The following is a 7,752-nucleotide window of genomic DNA, read 5'->3' on the forward strand; positions in this document are numbered from 1 at the left end:
AGCTACTATTTATATACAATATATCAATATACATATAATTTTATAAACATAAACACATTATAAATTATAGAATTTATAATACATATATACAAATATAAACAATATATATTACATAATATAAATTATACATCACAATACATTTTATATATTTGCAAATATATATGCATATTATATAACATAGTATATAAAGTTTTTATTATATCATATAATTGAATTATGTGATTATAATTTAATTATATGTATTGATATATTTAATTGCATATTATATTGATTTTAATTTAATCATATTGTGATAAGAATATATTAAGTATACGTATAAATGTACATATTTAATATATTTCATATACACATACACACTGCACAAATGCTTTTTCAGGCAATATGCTAAGCACTTCTATTACCAACAATGTAGCATTTTCCCCATTGCAAAGATGAGAAAACCAAGGCAGGAGGTTCAGAAATTTGCCCCAACATCCCTACTCTTTGCTGAGCCCCTTGCAGTGAGAAGAGCAGAGAAAGGCCTTGGTGGCACGTTTGTCCCAGCTGGTGAGCTGCCCCCCCACCACAACAGGTTTGAATGTGAGTGAGGAGTGATCCTCCACCAGTCCCGTCCTGAGGTCCTGAGACACCCCCAGCCCCCACAGTGGGCAGGATCCTTGCCTCTGTTGACAGTGCAGGAATTGGTCTTGCCTCACTCGTCTGATGGACCTGGGATCCCCATTGTGCTCACCTTATACAAGCTGAATCCCACCTCCTTGCACTTCGCCACACTAACTCCCTCTTCCACTGCCAATGCCCTCTCATTCTTTCTGCCTACCCTACTCCTCCGTTCAGGCCAGGCTCCATCTCACCTCTTCCATGAAGCCTTACAAAGTGGCACTGGCCCACAACAGACCTCTCCCTTCCAGAATGCCTGCTGTCCTCAGCCCAGCCCTGCACATCTTAGTTTCTCCCCAGACTATGCCCTGAATATTCACTTCACTGCTCTCAGTCCCTTGAAGGTAGTGATTGTGTCATATATAATTTCTATTGTCTCAGGCTCTAAACCTGGTTTAGAAAAAGTTCAGCAGGTTATGATGAATTGATTGGATTGATTGATGGGCTTCAATTAAGCAGCAGTACCACCGGAAAAAAATGAAAAACAGCTGTGGCATTTTGATAAGGACACAGGAAGTCTGCTTTATTGGGACCTCAGAAGTTTCATAAACTTTCAACATATGCTTCTTTTGTATGGAACAAACTAATTAGTTTTCTCATAAGAGCATCTGGGTATACATTCTTGGGGCTTATCAGGGAAGCAGTCACAGACCTAATAAAAGTTGAGTTCATTTATCGTCATCAATAGCCAGTGACAGCGGTGGACTGAGCCTCCAGGACAGAAGGCAGGCACACTGCCCCAAAGTCCCATCACCCACGTCCCTTTTGCAGTCACAGCAGAGCTGGAAGAGCACACTTTTTTATTTGTACCCCAGTCATTTATAATATCTGAGCTCTTAAGTATATGTAACCTGTCATGGCCTGGCAAGCGATACCATAGAAAGCAGGTTGAGCTTTCAATTTCCTTCCTCTCCCTATTAACTAATTAAAAAGATTCCTTTGTGCTCACTTAAAATACTAGAGCAACAAGAGCAAAAATAAACAAGTGAGAGTATATCAAACTAAAAGCCTTCTGCACAGCAAAGGAAACTATCACCAAGATGAAAAGGCAACCTACAGAATGGGAGAAAATCTTTGCAAATCATATATTTGTGATAAAGGGGTGATATCTAAAATATATAAAGAACTTATGCAACTCAAGAGCAAAAAAACTCCAATTAAAAATAGACAGTTTCTTGGGGTGCCTGGGTGGCTCAGTTGGTTGAGCTTCTGACTCGTGATTTCAGCTCAGGTCATGATCCCAAGGTCATGAGATTGAGCCCCATGTCAGGCTCTGTGCTGAGCATGGAGCCTGCTTGAGATTTTCACTCTCCCTCTCCTCTTCCCCTCTCCTTCGTTCTCTCTCTCTCTAAAATAAATAAAAAACTTTAAAAATACAATAAATAATTAAATCTAAAAAATATTTTCCCAAAGAAGACATAAAAATGGACAACCCGTACATGAAAAGGTACTCATCATCATTAATCATCAGGGAAATGCAAATCAAAATCACAATGAGATATTATCTTGCACCTGTTACAAAAAAGGCAGGAAATAACATGTGTTGATGAGGATGAGAGAAAAGGGAACCCTCGTTGTACTATTGACAGAAATGTAAATTGGTACAACCACTATGGAAAATAGTATGGTGGCTCTTCAAAACATTAAAAAGAGAACTATCATATGATCCAGCAATCTCATTTCTGGGTGTATATCCAAAGGAAATGGGAACAGGATCTCAAAGGGATACCTTCACTCCCATGTTTATTGCAGCATTATTCACAATAAGCAAGATATGTAAACAGCCTGTGTCCATCAATGAATGAATGGATAAAGATGTAAGATATACCACACACACACACACACACACACACACACACACACTGAGGTATAAATAGTATATACAATGGAATATTATTTAACCATGAGAAAGGAAGACATCATGCTGTTGGTGGCAATGTGGATAGAACTTGAGGATATTAAGCTAAGTGAGATGTTAGACAAAGAAAGAGAAATACTGTATGATCCCACTCACATGTGAAATTTTTAATCGAACTCATAGAAACAGAGAGTAGAATAGTGGTTACCAGAGGGCTAAGGATGGAGGAAATGAGATGTTGATCAAAGACTACAAATTTCCAGTTTTAAGATGAACAAGTTCTGGGGACCTAATGTACAACATGGTGATTACAGTTAACAATACCGTGCTATATACTTGAAAGTTGCTAAGAGAGATCTTAAATGTTCTCACCACAAATAAACTCATAATAATGTGACATGTTGCAGGTATTAGCTAGTATTATGGTGGTAATACATTTTGTAGTAAAAGTGTCTCCAATCAACATGCTGTACACCTTCAACTTACATGATGTTATATGTCATTTATATCTCAATAAAACTGGGTTAAAAATTAAAAACAAAATGCTAGGACCCAAGAGTTGATCTATGTCACTTCTCCTACTCTTTGATATGCATGAATGTCCCTACACGTTCTACTCTCCTAAGTGGTTTTACTCTATGAAACCTCGACAAGAGTATGTTTCACTTTTATTCAGCACTGACTACAATCATAACACCAGGATGAGCCCCAAGACTCTAATAATGGCAGACGTATTTAATAATGGAGCCTCCAAAAGCTAAAATCCCTGTTAGTTTACCAATTCCAAAGTGATCCCAATTCTCCACTCCTCCTGCATTTGCTTCCTTCACATTGTGACTACCTGGTTCCTCCCATCAAGAAATGGATTCTAGGGGGTGGCTCAATTGGTTAATTTTGGCTCACGTCATGATCTTACAGTCATGAGACCAGCCCCATGTTGGGCTCCATGCTGGGGGTGGAACCTTTTTAAGATTCTCTCTCCCTCTGCCCCTCCCCACCCCACTCACACCCTCTCTTTTGAAAGAAAGAAAGAAAGAAAGAAAGAAAGAAAAGAAAAAGAAAAAGAAAATGAAAAAAAAAAATGGATTCTATGTCCCACCTGTTGAATTTGGACTGGTCATGACTTGCTTTAGTGACAGCATGCAATTGGTCAGTTCAGAGTCAAGGACTCAAGAGACCTCGACCAGCCTTCAGCCAGCCAACTCCCCTACATGGGAATCCAATCAGACCTAACTGACCCATGTCTGGCTCTGGATGCCAGTGTGAACAGAGCCAAGACCAGAAGAACCACCTGGCTGACCCTGAAATATCTCAGCAACAAGAACAAGTATGTACTATTTTAGGCCTCTAAGTTTTGAAATGATTTCTAATGCGATCATAGGAAAATTGTAGCACTCTGCTTCAACTGGTGACTGGTAGGCAAGGAATAGCCATCGTTGTCCAACCCCTCCTCAATAACAAACCTTCTCTCTTTGTGGGTTGGGGAGATGGTGCTACAGACAGAGAAGCAGAGTTCTTTATGCATAAATAACTCCTAAAAAGGGACGTAACACAGGGAGACCACAGAGCAGACACCCTCAGAAGAAAATCCCAGCCCTTCAATCACTTTCTATAAACCTACTGAGTTTGGCTTCGCATATATTAGAATGATGACACCCATCTTGCACATTTGCTGTAAGATGAATGATAATATGTATGCATAGATATATGCATGGCAGGTGGTGTGGAAGACTCTTGGCTCACCCAACATTGAATCTCCAGCCGCCTCTTCCTTGCTTGTTTTTATTATGAGGTCTATACAAGCAAATTATTTGTTTCCCAGTTTCCATTGCAGATAGAAGCTGGGAATGACCATGCAATACAGGTCTGGTTAATAAACATAGAAGCCTGTGGCATCACCCCTTGTTTCTTCCCCTTATTCCCACCTTTACCACATACTCGGATGGAGCTGCAGCGTCATCTTACCACCATGAAGGAAAGGCCAAGAGAACTTCAAGAATGTCACCTCGGACAACAATGAGTTGCTAAGCAATACCAGCAACTTGCCTACCCTGAGACTTGTTGCATGAGAAAAATAATAAGCTCCAATTTTTTAAGTAATTGTGAATACATTTTTGTCATAAATAGCTGAAAGCATTCCTAACTGATAAAGTGCTCAGTAAACATTACCATTAAGCTATTCAAATATCAAATGAAAAGAAGCTTAATTGCTAGTATTTGGTAATACCCACTTATTCTGTCTTCATTCATGAGTTAAGTTATACAATTATTGCACCAGTTCAGAAAGGACAATCTGACTCAATAGGATATTATTTTTTTCTTATGCTCTAAGAGAAATAGTCTTTGAGGTCTAGGGAATAATGGCCAAATCCCACATTCTGCTCAAGGTATAGCATTGATCAAAGGGCACTCAAAACCCAGAGGTTAGAAGATAGATCAGTTCAGGACCTAACAAAGTTACTTCCGACTCTGCTGACCTCCAATTCCATGACTGGGACATTTAGCATGGTCCCAGGAAGTGAGACACAAACTACATAATGTGCTTTTGACCATTCAAGGAAAACCGCCTCTGACAGCAGCTGGTGCCGAGGGACATTCTATGGAAATCGGCAAACATGGAGCCTATACATTCACACAGCACCTGCATAGGTCATTTGGTGACCTGTGGGAGAAACTTGTTTCCATAAGATTTCATAGTATACAATAAGGTGTCTGTCTGTCCACCAGCCCAAGGGGCAGAACATGTATGTGGCAATGGCCATCAAAACTGTTAATCTATCAAGGAATCTATTAAGGACCTACTAAGGAAATCCACCACATTTTACAGATCAGTGGTATACTCCAAGTCAGAGATATGCACCAGAAGGGGAAGGTGGTCTTCATGTTTAGTTGGGGAGAAAGATTGTGGAACACTTAGGAAAATCTCAGACTACATCAGGACAACTCCTTGGATGCCCTTGGGAGGATTTACTCATGCTTCTGGAGCTAGCACTGAGTCTTATGCTTCTCTTATGCCCAGGTCCTAGGGACAAATTGATAACACTTCCAAATCCTGTCATGTCACAGCCCCATTGTTAGAGAAGTGCCATATGTCCACCCTGTCTCCCAGTTGGGCCATGAGCTAGACATCAGGACCCACCACCATGACTGTAGCTGGTTAGACCATGAATATCTGCAGACCTCACCTAAAAACAGCCAACCTGCTGGCTACCCAGAGGTTCAGGAGCTTGGCTAAGACAGATGCCTGTACTGGATGAAGACCAGCTGAACCAGTCAGGTCTTCTCTTTAGGGAAGTTGCCCTGAAGACACAGAGAAGGAGGCGGTTGGAGGCTGCAGAGCAGTAGCAGCAGGGACAAAGGGAATAAGCAAAAGGCAAAGCTCTGAAGCCTGTGTGAAGAACACAGCTGATGGAGAGGCACGATACAGTCTGCGGGGGTGCACTGCATCTTTAGCACAGCCGTGACTGCACACTCAGACTTAGAACTAGACAATCTGGATTCGAATCTTCATCCTGCCACCAATGGGCTACCTTATGCAAGTTCCTTACTGTGCCTCAGTTTTTCCCATCTGTAAAATGGACAAATAAGAGTACGTGCCTCATAGAGTTGTTATAAAAATTAAATGAGTTAATATTTTTGCAATGCTTAGAGCAATTACTGGCATGCAATACACACTATGTAAGTGTTTAATAGATAAAATATAACAACCATGCAATTCCTAAGCTGTGTTGCAGTCTCCATGAGGCCCTACTGAGTTGATATTTTCCTTATTGATTGGGACTCTATATGTTTGGGGGTTTTTTAATGTATTTATTTTGAGAGATAAAGAGCAAGTAGGGGATGGGCAGAGAGAGAGACGGAGGGAGAGAATCTTCTGTATGGCTTTACCTGTTTGTCCACGAGAGCTGGCTGTCCAGTCAAAATTCCTGTCACCCTTACTTCCTGGATTGTTCTCACTAGAAATGCCGAGAGTTTTAATAAGCCTGTGTGTGTCCCAGCACATTGCACCTGAAAGCCACTCATGGCTCTGCCCTTACCAGCTGTGTGACTTTGGGCAAGTCATTTAACCCCTCTGAGCTTTCAAATCATCTGACCACTAGGAAATAAGAGTGCCTAACTCACAGATGGCTGCAAGGATTAAATGTGAAAATCCACTTAAAGGCCTTAGATAAATTCCAGATAGATTAAAGACCCAGATGTGTGCAAAATCTTTAGAAAAAAATAGAATAATGTTTTTACAACCTCAGAATAATGAGATTCCTTAAACAAAACACTCAAGGAAAAAAATGATAAATTTGACATCATCCAAATGTCAAGTGTTTGTCAAAAGACAAAGTCCAGTCTGAGAGGAGGAAATGGCAATACTTATTAAGAGATGAAGTATCTTTATGTATTCAAAACATACAGAGGGGGTGCCTAGGTGGCTTAGTCTATTAGGAGTCCAGCTCTTGGCTCGAGTCACGATCTTATTTTGTGGGATCGAGCCCCATATCAGCTGTTTACTGACGGCGCCAAGTCTGCTTGGGATTCTCCTCTTCCTATCTCTCTCTGTGCCTCCCCTGCTTACTCTCTACCTCTCAAAATAAATAAATTTTTAAAAAACATAGAGGTCCAGTCAATATGGAAAACATCAACTCAGTAGAAAAATTCCATAAGTGTATGAAAAAGTTCACAACCTCGTAATAATCATAATTATGCAAATGAAAACAATGGGATACTGTTTTACACCCTCTGATGGACAAAAGCTCTAAGTCCGCCCAGCATCACAGCTCTGGGGGCCCACCATGACCCTCTTCCAGCTACATCGGAGAAAAGTCCACGGGGCTAATGGATGTGTTCACCAGATGCTACACCCCCCCATCTCGGGGTACCCAGGGCCCTACGCTACCCAGAGAAGTCTGCTTCTAGAACCTGCACTGATCTCTTCCCTGGGGTTGTCCTCCTGAGAGCAGACCACATGTTCCTAGGCGTGCAGTACCCTAAGAGGTGTGGCTGGGCGGGGATCCATGTGTGTGCATGCAAGACCTGTGGCAGCGCAGGATGTAGCTGGGGGCTGGGCAAAAGGAGAGCAGAGGCTAAGGACACCATTGATCCTCCATGTTGTCACGTCATAGCACGGAACTCCATGGAGTCAGAATTCTAAGTTGACACCTGGCTCTCCAGGTCAATATGAAGCCATATTCACCAGATGAAGAATAGATGTCCAAGTTTTACTTAGATGCTTAATATCTTAACTC

Source organism: Crocuta crocuta, unplaced genomic scaffold, assembly GCF_008692635.1.
Source record: "Crocuta crocuta isolate KB4526 unplaced genomic scaffold, BGI_CrCroc_1.0 scaffold26, whole genome shotgun sequence".
In the NCBI taxonomy this organism is placed as follows: Eukaryota; Metazoa; Chordata; class Mammalia; order Carnivora; family Hyaenidae; genus Crocuta; species Crocuta crocuta.